Here is a 13,457-nt window from a genome sequence, read left to right on the forward strand (position 1 = left end):
TTCATGGGGTATAATTTCATTTTAGTTATCTCATAGCCTGAAGAAGTATTTAATTTTCTGAATAATAATGTTACAAGTCAAAGAAGAGAAAAGACAGGCAGTATAAAGCTTTTCAACATTGTGCATATTCTAATTCCTTAAGTCAGCCCTGAGAAAGTGCCTTTGTCCTGCAGAACTATTTGGTCAAGGGTTGTGAAGTCTATTGGCATTAAAAGAAACAAAATTTTGGAGGATTAGAGAATCAAATTTGGCAACATAAATGAAAACATCTCAGAATGTAAAAAGTATCTAACCCATCACTTTCAATCATGTTCCATTATATACAGGTGGTATTATTTATAGTGAATGTTAAGTATTAACATTTCCTTAAAAATGGGCATTAATCTGCTATTAGTTGCTTGTTTCTGCTCTAGTTGTCCTTTGTTGAAAGGTTTTACTTAACTGTATCATAAAGGGACAGAAGGGTAATAGATAATAAGCTTTTCAGACTGGCAGATCTGTCACTTACAAAATGGCCTTGGGCAGGTTACTTGAACTCTTTGAAACTCAACTAGATTTACTCAAATTTAAGAATGAGAATACAAATCCATATCTTTTTTTTTTTTTTTTTGAGACGGAGTCTCGCTCTTTCACCCAGGCTGGAGTGCAGTGGCGCAATCCTGGCTCACTGCAAGCTCCGCACCCCGGGGTTCACGCCATTCTCCTGCCTCAGCCTCCTGCATAGCTGGGACTACAGGCGCCCGCCACCTCGCCCGGCTAATTTTTTTTTTTTTTTGTATTTTTAGTAGAGACGGGGCTTCACCGTGTTAGCCAGGATGGTCTCGATCTCCTGACCTCGTGATCCGCCCGCCTCGGCCTCCCAAAGTGCTGGGATTACAGGCGTGAGCCACCGCGCCCGGCCACAAATCCATATCTTGAAGTGTTTCACAGAAGGGTCTACCTTATGTCTGGAGTATATATTTCAAGGAAGATTCATTTTATTTTATTTCTCTCCATTCCTGAATCAAGCAATCTTGAATCTAAAGTTGCTATGATTAGCACTGAAAAGACCACTGGGCTATTAATGGTGTGACTTTGGGACAGTCACTTTCTGCCCCTTAGTTTGCTTACATGTTATACATGAAGGTTGAAGTCTGATTCTGCTCTGTGACTATCATTCTAAACATTTGATGAAATCAAATTTCAATGTTTGGAATGGTAGTACAATAAATTTACTAAGAATAAATAATTCACTGCAAAAACAAATTGATTTCCAAATGATGTAACTGATAGTTATATTACTGCAGTGAGCTGATAAATAACAAAAGAAATGGAAGATGCACATGGTGGAACTGAAATTATCCTTACAAGTCTTCTACCTGTTTATCACTTAAAATCAATGACCATGCTGAATGCCTACAAATTACAAAATATAAAAGAAATCTTATAAATGCGCATGCACAGGAGTCTAGGTTACTAAAAGTTTTAAAGCGTAAGTTTAAACCAAGCTAATCAAAGGATTTGAGAGGAAAAATTGGCTTTCATCTTTAATCACTACTGTTTTGAGGTCCTATGTTTAATATAATTTTCTAAGTAGAGGCTTCAGAGAGAAGAGTTGTGAGGACACTTTCATATTTGTGTAGAAGGAAAAGTTTGCCATCCATTCTAGTATCCCTAGTGTTATACTGATGTGCACCTTGGATTTATTTTGTTCCTATTGTATAAACTCATACTTGACTTCAAAGAAAAGGAAAATCCAAAGTCCCTCTCTTCTAAGGGGACAGAAATCCTTTGTGTCAGCTGTTTGACCCTTTGCTCTGTAAGGTCCTATTGGAAATCTTTTGTAACACAATGCAGGGGACTCTTCCATGTGTTAATGCTGTTTACACAGTGGGGTGGGCCTGACTGAAGAAAAACAATCGCATAAACGCATGAAAGATTATGGTCTTATTTCCTGACAGCATGAGAGGTGATTGATACTTCCAAGAAGTCCCTGTTACTCAGGAAAATTATCAAATATTCTACTCAGAGATACTTGGAAAGACTGAAGGAAAGGAAGAAGGAAGAAAGCAGAATCTAGACTTATGTGGGGAGAGATTCGTGGCAGAGGAAAAGTATTCTCTTTGAATCCGACAAGGGATTTGCCTGGGGGAATTTCCTGTCCGGCCTTTTATTACCAGGGTCTTTTGACGCCGGGCTCCCCGTTGGGCAGTTCCCTGGGAGTGCAGTGGGGAATTCTTACACTTTCCCTCTAGGTCCCCGAAGGATCTCGTTTTCTCAGTGTCTCTTTCAGGTTGGCAGGAGCCTTGAGCCTGACACTTCCCTTTGATGGGACAGGCAAGCTCTGTGGGCGCGTAAACACGCTGTAACCAAGTTCTTTGCTGATTTTACAGTTTTGTGTGCTCCCGAGAAGTGATCGTACTCAATTGTCTATTGCTGGCCTGCCCCCTAAGAGCCTGGGGGCTCCTTTCCCCTAACCCAGAACTAGCTGCAGGGGGGCGGGGAAGTGGGGGTGGGGAAGGAGTGGGAGGGCAGTGGTTTCCGCGAGCAGAGCGATGTTACTGAGTGAGTCCCTGAATGGGGAGCGCTGCTGTCCCCAAGCCGATTGGTACTTCTTGTCAGGAAGAAACGCCAAGAGGTGGGAGTGCCTGGGGAGGGAGGCAGGCGGTCCCTACCGCAGGCGCGGGGAGCTGCCTTTCCGCCCCTCCGCCTGCTTTCCAAGCCTGGACTCTTAGGAGTGGCTGAAGCTGCGGAGCGCTTTTGGAGCCTGTGAATGAACCCTCCTCCTCTCCCTCCTCCTTCTTCTCGCTGAGTCTCCTCCTCGGCTCTGACGGTACAGTGATATAATGATGATGGGTGTCACAACCCGCATTTGAACTTGCAGGCGAGCTGCCCCGAGCCTTTCTGGGGAAGAACTCCAGGCGTGCGGACGCAACAGCAGAGAACATTAGGTGTTGTGGACAGGAGCTGGGACCAAGATCTTCGGCCAGCCCCGCATCCTCCCGCATCTTCCAGCACCGTCCCGCACACTCCGCACCCTTCCCCGGGCCACCAAGCTTCCTATGTGACCCTCCTGGGCAACGCCGAACCCAGTCGCGCAGCGCTGCAGTGAATTTTCCCCCCAAACTGCAATAAGCCGCCTTCCAAGGTAATCACGTTTCTTTTGTTCCCCCTTTAAAAAACGAAAACAAAAAAACTTATAGAAAAAAACCCGCGAGCTTAGAAAAAAGAAGCAATTGGTAGAAGGCTTTAATTAAGGCAAGGAGCTGTAAGGCGAAGTTAAGAAAATGTAGGCACTTTAAAAATGCAGGTAACTTTCAAAAGGGCTTTTGGGGGAGAGGGATACAGAGGGACCTTGGTGATGAAAAGGATTCAGACAAAAGAAACCCAGGGTGGGGTGGGGGTAAAATGACTAACGGAATTGGGGGAAGGGAGGGAATAAATTGTAGAGAAATCATAGAAAAGTGGTGGGTTCTTGAGCTGGAGAGAAGAGAGGGACCTTTGGCACTTTGATTTTTTTTTGTTCTTAACACGCTCGAGGCAAAAGTTTGAATGGGGACTACCAAGACTTGCCACAGACAAGTCCCCGAAGCCGCCTTGGTGCAGGCCACCTGGTTTCCCAGCCCCTGGTGTGTGGTCAGTGCCTGGTGTTCCTGGAAAGCCACTCCCGGGCAGCTCCTGACAGTGCGACCCGGCGCCCAAGCAGCCTGGGACCTGCGCGGACCCGACCCCTTCAGACCGCAGGCAGTCTGGGAGGAGGTCCGGCCGGGGGAGGTGCAGGATCCCCGCCGTGTCTCTTTGACGACTTGGGGACTGTCACGGTTCTCTCCCGGCGCCCCTGGGTTCTTTTGTCCTGCGCGCGGTGCGAAGGGGCCAGCAGGGAAGGAGCAGAAGATGGGGGGTGGGGTTGTTGGAGCCCCGCGGAGGTCTGGGAGGCCCCTGGGCGGGAAAAGCCTGTTCTGAATCGGCAGGGGTGTGCAACAATTTTTCTCACCCTGAAGAGTGAAATAGGGTCCGTCGCTCCCATCTCAACAAGCAAACCGGCACCCAGAGCGCACTGCAGACAAAGGTGGCGCGGGCACCCGAATCAGGGGCCTCTGGGTCCAGTCCTCTCGCCCAGACTACAGGAGTCCTCCGTTTCCTTACATATCTCCCACCCTCTCCTAGTTCTCCGCTCTAGTTGAGCAACTTTACTGGCAGGTCTAGCGGCAGCGGCGCGCGCGTGTGCCGGGAGCCCCGGGGGACGTCCTCGGCTGGAGCGCCCCACCGTCCTGCAGAGGCGTGGGCGCTGTAGGGCGACATCCCTAGTGCGTGCAGACCTAGGGCATCCGGGTTGTTCTGGCTCGCGGACTGTGTCACTGGGCGTGGAGCGGTCTGGGTGTTAGGCAGCGGAGAGCGGGGTAGAAAAATAGTGTCATAGCCTAAACTATTTGTTCTCCAATCCAACTGCGTCTCGGCAAGTCCTGCATGTCCCTGGGAGATGCTGCGGGAAGGGAGCGAAATCTACACGGCGCCTGGAGAGTTGTCCTGCCGCGCGCAGACCCGCGGCAGTCTCTCTGGGTCGCGTTCCTCATCTTTGTGTCTCCCTCTGTCTCCATCTTCTCTGCCTCCCTTCCCCTCTCCCAGCCTCTGTTCTGTCTCTCTAGCTTCTGCGTCCCCTCCCCCACAGCTGACAAATGAATGGCTAGTGTGAAATCCCTGCCTTCGCCGTCCTCCAAGGCAGCAGGGAGGGAGGAGCGAGGGAGGCGGTGCGCTCCTTCGGATCTGCCCCCAGTTCAGCTCACAGGACTTGCAGAACCTAGATGTCTAGGAATTGGGAGTTTTGCGGCGGGTGTGGGCGCCCCCTGATGGAGAAGTCCCGCACGGGTGGAGAAAAACAAGCCCCCCCCCTCCCCGATCAAGCGAGCAGCTTTCACAACCTTGTGTTCCAGGATGGGAGGCCCTAGTTTTCCCTTAAGTCATTCATTTTGCACTCCACAATCTGCGGCGTACATCTAGGGGTTTGGAGGACCCTGAAAAAAGGTCTTGGTCTGTGCAAAGTGCAGGGATGCCTTCTCGCGAGTCGGCTGGAACGCACGCGGCGCCCTGGGTCCAGTTCGCCGCTTAGTGGACGAACGCACTTGGTCGGGGTGGAGCCAGGTTTCGGAGGTCTCCACGCGCCACGCTCGGCGTCTTTAAGAAAGATAATACACATACAGTGCTCTCAAAACCCATGACCACTTGAACCCAACGCTAGGGCCCCGCCCCAGGATATTGCAAAAGGAGGGCTCCTAATACAAAACTTAAACTTCCTCAACTTCAGGGCGCGCGTCGGACGGGAAAGTGGAGAGAAGGCGGGCAGCGGGAGGAAAAAAGAAAGGGAAGGAAGGGAAGTGGAAGGAAAGAGGACCGTGGAGGGGAGGGAAAGAAGAAAGGAACGGAGATGGGGCAGATGGCATTCAAACAGCCAGGAACGGACCGGAAGGGTTCGTTTCGGGGTTTGGGTCTGAATTTCGAGACTCGTTTTAGGATGCTTTTTCCTTTCCCAGCGGCAACAAATGTGACTGCAGAGGCGTGCCGGGATGGAAGGGTGGGAAAGAACTAGAAGAGCGGAGGTGGTCCAGCCCCGCCCAAAGGGGCTGGGTCTGGGGGCCGCCCCTACTCGCTCAGCTCGCGCCAAGGGAGGACCCGCAACGGGCGCTCCCCGCAGCGGCTGGGTTCGCCAGCCGCCACGTGGGTTGGAGCTTCGGCTCCCAGCCCGAGACGGGTGTGACTTCCTGGGCTCGGAGACAGCAGTACAGCCGCACAGGCGGACGGCGCAGCCAAGGCCCCCACCCACCGAGGCCAATGGGGGCGGGGCGGGGAAGGCGGGGCCCGGCTTAGCCTAGAGAGCCGAGTGGCCTCGCCCCCAGGATTCGGGGCCGGCTGCGACTGGAGCTGACCCGAGTTCCATCCAGACTGCGCTGACCACTCTTATTAAAAGGCTATTTAAGTTTTTTTTTTAATTTTTATTTTTTGCTTGCTTCTTGGGAGTGGTAGGATGGGCATAGTGCTTTTGTTTTGAGGCAGGGGAGAGGTTAAAATTCACTCCAAGCAAACTTTTTGTCAGAAAAATGAGACGACTTTATACTGTGTTCCATTTGTTGACTTTTTAAATACATTCGGGTCAGTCTAAAGACCATTTTTAGTCAATTAACAGATCCATTTCGTTCCAGACTGTCATAAAGAGTTCGCCTGGAATGGTAAATATTGCCATTCGACAAGACTAATAGAATGTCATGGGGGCAAACATGGAAGGGCTGCGAGGGTAACTGAGGTTCCTGTGCGTCAATGAAGAACCTTAGCGGGGACCTGGCGGGGACTGGAAGCTCAGCACCTATTTAGGGAGTGACTGAGCTGGAGACCTGGAGAAGCTTGGTGCAGACGAGACGGTGCTACTTAGAGCTGCATTTTAAGTCCTCCCATTTTGCTGTATATTGGAAGAACTGGATTTTAAAGGTCTCTTCCATCACCTCAGATTCTGTAGCTAACAGCCACGTCTTTTTCTTTTTGTCTGCTGAAAGCTGTGACCTAATTGTTTTAAGTACTTCTTGACAATTTTGCCAAACCCATCCTGAAAATATTCACATAAAGTCCTAAAATAGGATGTTGTGAGTGTAATATAAAAATAGGAAGGTACCAATGGAAGCAACAATTAGTGTTCTGAGATAGAAGCGGTTCCCAGTTTGTAACTTGTAAATGTTAAGAGCAGTACATCAGGGAGAAGGTCTCCAAGAGTCTGACTTCTGGTTCTCAGCTCTGAGTAAAGAAAGAAATATGTTAGAATTGTATTGTCTGCCGGCTCTAATATTGTAAAGGGTTCCAATGGATTCCAATGTGATTAAGCAATTACTTCCTCCAGCACCAAGTCCACAGTCCTTAATCTTCTTGTGAGAAGATTAGGTAGGAAGCGGGATGAGATTCAAGACAATCATTTAGGATTTATGTCAGAATTCAAAGTTTTGTTTCTTTTGGTAGATAAAAACAGAGTTGGTTTTAAATTGTATTTCCTGCTTTCAAAAAAACGAGGTTTGAAAGGAATCCCCCTAGATTTACATAGGTTTACAGATGTAAGTTTCTTCTTTTTCCCTGTGTTTGCAGACTGGAGGGAGATGCCTTTGATATTCCAGAATACCTGTATCTATACACTTGTAAATTCTGCTTGGAAAGGACCTAAACAGCTAAACCAAAGGTGACGATGATTAATGTTAAAGATACTACCCATTGTTCTCTCTTTTGTTGTATTATTAGGCTTAAATACTTTGGAGTTAATGATTGGTCACTTAATTGAGTAACAGAGCCTTTGAGAGCGCAAAGATCAACTAACTCTGTCTCCCAAAGTCTGGCAACTAAGCCCTCCTTTCCTGGTGAGATTTAAACACTTTTGTTGACGTCATTCATGGACAAACATCAGTAAACACTGTATTTAAAATGGGATATTGCCCTGTGATGGAGCAGAACTTCTCAAGACACACGGTTCTTTTGAGGGAAAGAATTAATGACTGTAGTAAGGTATTTTTTCACCACCCACATAGAGAAACCAGTTAGGACTGACAAACACTCATTGTTGGGAGTTACTTGCTCTGGTCTGAGAAAATATGCTGATTGTTACATAGGTCTGTATTTTACCAGAAAACACAAAGCATGCACTCTCCCTGCTTTGGAATCAGAAAAAGGGGGGGATTAGAGATGAATGTCTTGGCCAAGCTCCATTTCAATTAGTGAATTTTTGCCAGTTTCCTCTTGTAGCCTAGACTTGGTAAATTACATATATATATATAAAGTCTGTGTGTGTGTGTGTTGGGGGGGGGTGTGTATACAGGGTTTTTAAACACTGCTAAGTTCTTACCATTGAATGTGTTAGAGGTGGTTGTATTTCAGAGGTCAGTACAAAGAATCTTTGTTTAATGTGTCAGTTCTGTTTCCTGAAACACACCTCTGGGTAGATTTACCATCTATAAAATGATACAAATGTATATACTTTCCACATCTGTATACATCCTACCTCATTCTTCTAAGGATTTTAAGAGGAGTTTATGTCTATAAAATGAGATTACATATTTTACAATAAACATTTGATAAATTATAATCTTTTTATTATTAAATTATTGATTTGATATTACTTGAGGTATAGTGGAATGAGCACTAGACTTGGAATCAGAAAGTTTGAGTTGGACTCACTAGCTGAGAAAACCAAGCAAAGATACTACTTTTGGACCTTTAGAGTCATAATCTATTAAATGAATATGCAGTTATAAAGATCAAAAAAGTAAGTACTTTGAAAAACTATACAAAAAAGGGATGATAATATATTATGTCTGTGGGATTCATATTGATCGAATTCTATAATTTTAATAATAACTGCATTATCCAAGCCATGTAGTTTCTACTAAATCTATAAAATAAATCAGAGAGGGGCATATTGTTTTAAAAATTGTTTAGTTTCATTAATCAGAAGACAGATTACAGAAATTGACTCAAATGAAGTTGGACATTCAGTGGAAAAGAAGAATTATTCAATAAATGGTTTCAGGACAGTTGATGGGTCCACACAAAATAAGAATCAGTCTCTACCTGATTTCTCATCCTAAAAGAAATGTAAGATGAATCAAATATGAAATGTAGGGAATAACTTTTTAAAAAATGATAAAAGAAAATCATGGGATTAAAAAAATAAGTTAGGAATAGAGAAACCTGTTCTAAGCAAAACATAAAAACCAGTGCCATTCTAGGAAATATTGATAGGTCTGACTAAGTAAAAATTACACAAAAGCAAATAACACATTTGGAAAACATCTACAACATTTGAGTGACAAAAAGCTAATAACTCATGATATTCCATGGACTTTTATAAATAACTTTGAAAAGTCCACATCTATCAAAATATGAGCAAAAATTATGTACAGGTAGTGGCAGAAAGAGACATAGAGTTTTAAAATTATATAAAAAATCGCTCTGCCTCATCTGTAATTAAATAAATAGTAATTAAAACACCAATGATATGCTACACCATTTTTTCACCAATCAGAGGAGTAACAAAAAAAAATAATTTTTTTCTTTTTTTTCTTTGAGTTGGAATCTCAGTCTGTTACTCAGTTTGGAGTGCCATGGCACAATCTCAGCTCACTGCAACCTCCGCCTTCCAGGTTCAAACGATTCTCCTGTGTCAGCCTCCCTAGTAGCTGGGATTACGGGCACCCACCACCATGCTTGGCTAATTTTCGTGTTTTTAGTAGAGTGGGGTTTCACCATGTTGGCCATGGCAGTTGATCTTGAACTCCCGACCTCAAGTGATTCACCCATCTCAGCCTCCCAAAGTGCTGGGATTACAGGCGTGAGCCACTGTGCCTGGCAAAAATAAAATAAAAAAGTTTGATGCAAGTTTGTGTTGGCCAGGTTGTGGAGAAACTGGGTCTCTCATACACTATTGTATGAAAGTAAATAGGTTCCTCTACTTTAAAAAATAATTTGGCAATCACATTTTTTTTGATTCTTTATCAAAAGTTTTTAAAAGATGTATATACTCTTTGATCCAGCAATTCCACTTCTCGACATTGTTATATGGATGGATATTGGTACCAGTGTCACCCAAGACAAATGGACAAGGATGTTCTCTGCAGCATTGCTTCTAAGAGCAAATATCTGGAAACAGTGTAAAGGCTCATCATAGGGAACTATTTAAATAAAAGTTGCTGTATCCACCTAATGGAAAACTATGCAGCTGCCAAAAATAACATGGAAAAATTGTATTTGCTGATTTGGAACATTCTCCAAAATATATTGTATTTTAAGTGAAAAAATTGATAGACAAAACTGTGTATATAGTATACATTTAATTATGTAAAATGGGTGTATATTCATTCTTTTAACAAATATTTACTGAGTGTTCTAGGCATTGTGGATACAGGAGTGAACAAAACATCAAAGACTGCTCTGTTGGAACTTTTACTATGGTAGGTAGAGAAAGGCAATTCCCAATCACATATGCAAAATGGTGATATGTGCTAGGATGAAAACAGAGCATGGGAAAGGGAATAGAGTATAGTATGTCTTAGGTAGAGTAATGAGAAAGGAGTTCACCAGGCAGACAACAGAGGAGTGCTAAGGGGCGACAATGTGAAAAAGCTTAGCCAAGTCCAGGTTCAGGAATTCACATGATGCTATTACTTGTATGAAGTAAATTCATGAAATTTCACACCTAAATCATGTGATTTCTCTCTGCAGTACAATGGTTCTTTCTGTGAGAAAGAACCAATGAGCAATATGATATGCGATGCTCATTACATCCACTTTGTAGCTGAAGTATCCTAGAAAGTTGGTTGTCTAGGGTAACTAATTAGCAGAATGGTGGAAAAAACCATTGTGTCTGTGTCCTTAAGTCACCCCTTGTCAGCTAGGCTTCCCCAAAATCAAGGGAGAATACTAAATATCTATTTAATAGAATCTTGGCTTTCTGAGGCTGCCCATCCCTGGTGTGTCCCTTATCCTCCCTGCAGACATTTCTCATGGATAGGAGTTCTATTGACCTTGTCTTTTATGTCTCCCAGGCAATTAAACAGTCTCAGTACCCTGTACCTGGATTGTTCAATGACTTTCTTCCCTTCTCAATGACTTCACTGGAGTAGAAAGCTAAATATAGGCATTCCCTCTCATATCTCTCAGGTCTTTCCATACAGACAGACTTGTTATCACTAGTAGACGGTGCTTATAAAAGAGACATGGAAAAGTGGAAGAATGGAAATAGGGATTTGGAGTGGTGCTAAAAACAAAGAAAGAGGCTTCTGAAAGCTTTCCATTTAATAAGATCAAACATAGAAGACAAAAGATGTAACTTAATGACCAAGGATAGGGACATAGCCTTGAGAAAATTGGAGAAGTGGAATGAATGCCTTGGACTCCAAGGAAGAGGGAATGGAAATGTACTTCTGAGGCAGCTAAAGTCAATAAAGCCCTCTGATATATTTACTGTAGAAATAAATGATCATCTTTTAATTCAAGAGTTGCAAACTTAGGTGACTACAGGGGCGAGGCATGGAGTGGAAATGCGTAAGAGACTAAGTGGGGGCAGTAATGGCCTTGAGCACACGGACTCAGGGGGAGAGACTGCTGCTTGGTTAATGCTCATGATCAGCCAGCTGAAATATAGACTTGGTGTTGCTAGACCTTCTGATTTTTTGAAAGAAGTTAGAGATCTGATATTTAGTGTAAACAGTCTAATTTTTAAATTGAGTAACTTATTCAAACATATTTATGCAACTTATTCAAATGTATTTAGAGCATGTCTGATCTCCTTGTATTCTTACCTAGTCTTAGGGGTAATCTTAGGGAAAGTGATGTGTATACTTGTTATACCTATATTGATGGAGGACCATTCTCCTCTCCCCAACAAAAGACACATTTATAAGGATTGAGTGTGGCACGAAAAGTTCGATTTTTAGTGTTTAAATTGAGTAGGAAACTCAAATGCAGAAGATCCTCTCCTGGGTCACATCTTTGGCTTTTTTAAATGAGATTTGACTCTCTAGATATTGACAACTGGGTCATGGTAAATCGTCAAGTGGACTGATTCAAAAGTGTTCAAAAGTATTTCAGGTGTTAAGGAATTGTTGGCACTGTTTCAAAGGTGTTTCTGCATAAGAAATAGAGGCGTTGATCATGTATTTGATCTACAAACATTCCTCAAGGATCTACTCTGAACCTGGCACTGAAGAAATACTGTGGGAATTATTAAGTTGAATAAAGTACTGGCTCTGCCTTCCAGAAGCCTACTGTTCTACAGATGAGATTAGACATGTTTACAGATAAGAATTTGAAGTACATAGCAATAAGTTATAGGAGGATTTATTCCAAGCATAAAGTGTATATTGCTACTACAGTGGTAGCCTAGGTTATAATTTTCAAATGTAAGAGCCCCAAATACTATTCTTTTTACTCGTAGTGATATGAAACTATGTTAGAACATCTGCAGAAAGTCTGAATTAGTAATTTTAATAATAAATATTGAGTACTGATATATTGTATATCTCTGAGGTTTATTTTATATACATTATTTTATCAATTCCTATGATCACTTCAATAAGTACAAATTTTCACAACTAAGTAGCTACAGAAAATGAGGTTTAGAGAGATATAGTATTTTACCCAAAGTCACAGAATACAAGTAGAGAATGCAGAACTTGCATTCTGGGCTATTTGACAGTGGAGCCCAGACTTTTAAAATTAGGCTTATAAAGATTTCCTGGAAAAAAAGAAAAATAAAAAATAGAGAACAAATTTTCCTGAAGGGAAGTAGGAAATTATTATTTATAAGTATAATTAAAGAAAGATCTTTAATTTTTTTGAGACGGAGTCTCGCTCTGTCGCCCAGGTGCAATCTCAGCTCAGTGCAACCTCCACCTCCCGGGTTCACGCCATAAAGAAAGGTTTCTTATTTGGATTCAGCTAATACTCATGGAATGCATTTTCTTTAACACCTTTTTTATCATAAGATACAATCTTTTACTTTGTGCAATTGATACCTTTATTTTTCCTTGAAATTTTGTAATAGCATGGAGATGTGCTGTATACTTCCTGCTTGCTATGCTGTCTTATAAGAAATCCAGAAACGTAGAAACATTATGGCATTTCCCAGTTAGTGTTTAACAAAGTCTATTAGCAGATTCTAGTGATTATAGGATAAATAACAAACTGAATTATCAGGGTTAATTTAGGATTATCAACCATATGTTTTTCATTGTGAATTATCAGTTGGTCTATAGATGGAAAATATAAGATGTATAATGTATTAGCTTAAAAAATGTTCTTCAGAAAGTATCTAGAATTATAGAATTTTAAAATTTTGTTTTGAAAAGGTCTAATTCTTATTTCAAAATATATAAAGAAATCAAATGCAAAAAAATTAAGAAAAAAAGGTCTTAATTAATTAAATGCTGTACAAATCCAAGCCCTATTTATGTTCAAGATCAGTTTTGTAATTTATGACTAATTTCAGCATTTGCTTGTTTTCAATCTAGGTTTGCTAAATAATATAGAATTTATTTTCCAAGGAAGTTATTCAGGGTCCCAGCTGAAAAACATATACCAGTTAGGATGCTTTCAGCTGTAAAGAACAAAAAGTCACGATTTTATTGGGTTTAAACAATAATGACATTTATAATCTCATATAAAATGAAGTTCAAAGGCATGGTCCACTCTAGGTCTAATCCTTAAGGACTTACGCCTTGCCTTTGCTGATTCTTTCTCAGCTTCATTTCCAGAGGTATCTCACTTACTCATGGATGCAAAATCCCTGCAACAGTTCTAGCAGAAAGATTCCAGCATGATAATGTCCAGGGAAGAAAACTGACCACCTCTTCCTTTGTTCTCTTCTCAGGATGAATCTCTCTTTCCCAGGGACCCTTCACTGGAGGAAGAGATCCCCTCACATCTCACTGGCCAAAACTATATTATATACTGTTCCA

The 13,457-nt window shown here is 42.6% G+C and overlaps 1 protein-coding gene across 5 annotated transcripts in view; it reads left to right on the plus strand.

Annotated features, from left to right (window-relative positions):
- Positions 1-2,300: 2,300 nt before the first annotated feature.
- The window catches only part of VCAN (versican), a 109,711-nt gene continuing 98,554 nt past the window's right edge, over positions 2,301-13,457 (plus strand). For 2 of the 5 annotated variants that reach the window (XM_055298137.2, XM_055298138.2), the window contains exon 1: positions 2,301-3,127. The gene's annotated coding sequence lies outside the window, so the exon portion shown is untranslated. Of the gene's footprint in view, positions 3,128-7,028; positions 7,190-13,457 lie in introns of those variants that run through there. The other 3 variants (XM_055298139.2, XM_055298140.2, XM_063612819.1) reach the window with 2 other exon arrangements.

Source organism: Symphalangus syndactylus, chromosome 11 (genome assembly GCF_028878055.3).
Source record: "Symphalangus syndactylus isolate Jambi chromosome 11, NHGRI_mSymSyn1-v2.1_pri, whole genome shotgun sequence".
In the NCBI taxonomy this organism is placed as follows: domain Eukaryota; kingdom Metazoa; phylum Chordata; class Mammalia; order Primates; family Hylobatidae; genus Symphalangus; species Symphalangus syndactylus.